The 4,362-nt window shown below is 51.7% G+C and overlaps 1 pseudogene; it reads right to left on the bottom strand.

Moving 5' to 3' along the window:
• LOC111976302 (plexin-A2-like) overlaps positions 1-4,362 on the bottom strand; it is a 271,282-nt pseudogene that overhangs the window by 63,048 nt on the left and 203,872 nt on the right.

Here is a 4,362-nt window from a genome sequence, read left to right as displayed (position 1 = left end):
AGCCCTGCTCCTCTAGTCTGTCCTCATCACAGCCCTGCCTGCTCTCTAGTCTGTCCTCATCACCAGAGCTGCCTGCCTCTCTAGTCTGTCCTCATCACCAGCCCTGCTGCCTCTCTAGTCTGTCCTCCATCACCAGCCCTGCCTGCCTCTCTAGTCTGTCCTCATCACCAAGAGCTGCCTGCTCTCTAGTCTGTCCTCATCACCAGAGCTTGCCTGCCTCTCTAGTCTGTCCTCATCACCAGAGCTGCCTGCTCTTCTAGTCTGTTCCTCATCACCAGAGCTGCCTGCCTCTCTAGTCTGTCCTCATCACCAGCCCTGCTGCCTCTCTAGTCTGTTCCTCATCACCAGAGCTGCTGCCTCTCTAGTCTGGTCCTCATCACCAGAGGCCTGCCTCTCTAGTCTGTCCTCATCCAGAGCTTGCCTGCCTCTCTAGTCTGTCCTCATCACCAGAGCTGCCTGCCTCTCTAGTCTGTCTCATCACAGAGCTGCCTGCCTCTCTAGTCTGTCCTCATCACAGAGCTGCCTGCCTCTCTAGTCTGTCTCATCACCAGAGCTGCCTCCTCTCTGTCTGTCTATACCAGCTGCTGCTCTCTAGTCTTTCCTCAACCAGAGCGCTGCCTCTCTAGTCTGTCCTCTCACCAGAGCTGCCTGCCTCTCTAGTCTGTCCCATCACCAGCCTGCCTGCCTCTCTAGTCTGTCCTCATCACCAGCCCTGCCGCCTCTGCTAGTCTTCCTCATCACCAGCCCTGCCTGCCTCTCTAGTCTGTCCCATCACCAGATGCTGCGCTCTTAGTCTGTCCTCATCACCAGCCCTGCTGCCTCTCAGCCTGTCCTCATCACAGCCCCGCCTCCTCTCTAGTCTGTCCCTCACCAGCCCTGCCTGCCCTCTCATAGTCTGTCCTCATCACCAGCCCTGCCTGCCTCTCTAGTCTGTCCTCATCACCAGCCCTGCCTGCCCTCTTCTATCAACCTGTCTCTCTATCAACCAGAGCTGCCTAATGTGCTGCCATGTTTCTAATTCCACCTTAACATGCAGCGCTTCAATGGTGGCAGAACAAATACTAGAAAGGCTAGAGGAAAAACTGTGTGTTTGGAAGAGAAGATATAAGAGATAGAGAGAGAGGGGGAGAGAGAGAGAGGGGGAGAGAGAGGAGGGATTGCTGGTGGCAGCTGTGGGAAAGGGAGGGGGTGATCAAAGCGCTGGGTGTTTACATGTGGCAAGCCAACATCTTGAGTGTCTGGGAGAGCTGATTCCAGAGAGGAAGGAGAGAAGAGAGGAAGAGAGAGAGAAGAGGAGAGAGAGAGGAAAGAGAGAGAGAGAGAGAGAGAGATGCATCTCTAGCCTAGCTGAGCCTAGCTCCGTGGCACAGACAGACACCGTGCCAACACTTTCAGGGAAAAGGAGCAAACATTGGAGAGAAGAAGGACACTAATTTCATTAAGTTAACATTGATTCAGGGAAAGGCGTCCATGGTGGCCAGGCAGTCACACGCTGTGGAGGATGGAGCCATACAGTACTCAGATGCTATTAAGTTGAAGGAGTATGGAGGGAGGATGCAGATCCATTCCTCTACACCGCTCCTGTTGGTTATGGCACCCTGCACCAACAGGCTCTTTCTGGTCAACGTCCCCCAGAAGATGTATTATGAGACTGAACGACATTATGACGCTCACGGAGTCCTCTTCTTCCTGACTGCTGCCATACCAGCAGAACCCCCGTTTTGTCTTGGTACGGTTTCAAGCAGCTGCAGGGGAGCGACCCTCTAGCTTTGGGTGAAAGAGAGAGTGGGAGACAGGCGGCAGCGTGGAGCATAGAGGAAAGAGTAGGGCAGGGCAGGGCAGAGTAGGGAGCGGCAGGGCAGAGTAGGGCAGAGTAGGCAGGGCAGGGCGGGCAGAGTAGGGCAGAGTAGGCAGGCAGGCAGGCAGGGGCAAGTAGGGCGGCAGAGTCAGGGCAGAGCAGGGAGTAGGGCAGGGCAGGGCAAAGCAGGCAGAGTAGGGCAGAGTAGGGCAGAGTAGGGCAGGGAAGTAGGGCAGAGCAGGGCAGTAGGGCAGGGCAGGGCAAAGCAGGGCAGAGTAGGGCAGAGTAGGGCAAAGCAGGGCAGAGTAGGGCAAAGTAGGGCAAAGCAGGCAGAGTAGGGCAGGGCCAGGGCAAAGCAGGGCAGAGTAGGGCAGGCAGGGCAGAGTAGGGCAGAGTAGGGCAGGGCAGAGTAGGACAGGGCAGAGTATGGCACTGTGGTGTAGGACAGCAGATGGTAATCTGACGTAATACCAGGGCCTGACCTCTTACACACACACACACACACACACACACACACACACACACACACACACACACACACACACACACACACACACATCACACACACAACACACACACACCAACCACACACACACACACCACACCACACACACACACACACACCACACCACACACACACACACACATTACACACAAAAACAGCTGCTCCTGAGTCCTGCCCAGCTGCTCTCAGTTACAATGCTGATCTCCCTCCCAGCATCATCTCAGCAAGGATAAACAGTCCACAACGCAGCGTGAGACAGGATTATCAGCAGCACCCGTCTACAGAGGATGAGTGTGATTACAATCAGCCCACTGAGTCCATGAGGCTAATGTTAATGGCCTGCTAAATGATCTCTGTGAAGGCATGCTAACCCAAAATAATAAGGGTGTTACTGTCGCCTCAGAACCTCTCTCTCTCTCTCTCTCTCTCTCAAACACTTTCTCACTCTGTCTCTTCGTTCTTCCTCTCTCGCTCTCTCTCTCTCTCTCTCAAACACTTTCTCACTCTGTCTCTCATTCTTCCTCTCTCTCTCTCTCTGCCTTGGGTTGTAAAGGGATTTGTACTAAGAGCCAGCCACCAGCAGGTGTCACTGATGGTCTCTATGGTTCAGAGTGCAGCGCTGGTGAAGCAGAGTTCAGTGACCTCAGTCACATCACAGCAGAGCGGGCCAACTGTCACTCAACACCAGACGACACAGGCTGACACCTGGCTCTGAACCTGCTCTACAGCTGAAAGACAGTAGTTACTCAAAAGCGCCACATACACGTCCACGAATACAGTAGGCTAGTCTGTGTAGCCTTTCATTCACTGTTTACAAGCAGTCATAAACCATCCCATCAATTGCTTTGTAACTGACGGCCGATGCACCTCTGACTAGAATGTGTGTTATAATTTGTGTCACTGGGAGAAGAGGTTACTCAGGGTAACAGTAGGCTTTATGTCAGCCAATGAGCAGCCAGGTAGACGGACTGAACAGTAGAAAGGGAGACGAGGGTTGAGAGGTGAMCGTGTGATGCTTGTGTTGTGGTTGTGTGGTGAATACTCACATGTTGTGTAGGACACACCAGCCACAGTGAGGGTCACCGGAGCTCAGGCACTCTCCACACGTCCCGTACTGATCACATGACTCTATAGGCACCTGCGTCACCTGAAAGAAACGCAGAGGGACACACAGCAGAGTTACCATACAGTTACTATCTTGAGTTACATCACGGGTCAGACGTGACTTGGAAACCCCCTGTGTATCAGACACTGAGGCCTGTACATCATCTACAGTGGAAACGGAAATACTCCTGTTTTGCATTCACTGGATACGGTTGACCCATAAAAACAAGGCCAATAGGCAAATGGGGATCACGTTCTGCGCGTGTCAGTGGAGGCTGCTTAGGGGAGGAAGGCTCATAACAATGTCTGGAACCGAGCGAATGGAATGGCATCAATGTTGTTGACACCTTTCCACTCATTCACCCTCCAGCCATTACCACGTGGCTGTGTCTCTTCTGAACTATGGTGATGTAGTATATGCTGCAATATCCTTACAACAGACAGGGAAGGTTGTAAGCCTTCATAATACATGTTTGTTCAAATCGCCGCATGCTTTTTATTTCAGCTGTTCAGAAATATGAGGAAGAGACACAGGCTATATACTACATCACCATAGTTCAGAAGAGACACAGGCTATATACTACATCACCATAGTTCAGAAGAGACACAGGCTATACACTACATCACCATAGTTCAGAAGAGACACAGGCTATATACTACATCACCATAGTTCAGAAAGGACACAGGCTAATACCTACATCACCATAGTTCAGAAGAGACACAGGCTATACTACATCACCATAGTTCAGAAGAGACACAGGCTATATACTACATCACCATAGTTCAGAAGAGACACAGGCTATACACTACATCACCATAGTTCAGAAGAGACACAGGCTATATACCACATCACCATAGTTCAGAAGAGACACAGGCTATATCCACATCACCATAGTTCAGAAGAGACACAGGCTATATACTACATCACCATAGTTCAGAAGAGACCAGGCTATAT

This window comes from Salvelinus sp. IW2-2015, linkage group LG17 (genome assembly GCF_002910315.2).
Source record: "Salvelinus sp. IW2-2015 linkage group LG17, ASM291031v2, whole genome shotgun sequence".
NCBI lineage: Eukaryota > Metazoa > Chordata > Actinopteri > Salmoniformes > Salmonidae > Salvelinus > Salvelinus sp. IW2-2015.
The sequence above is the reverse complement of the archived record's forward strand: the minus strand, read 5'-3'. Positions and strand labels throughout refer to the sequence as shown.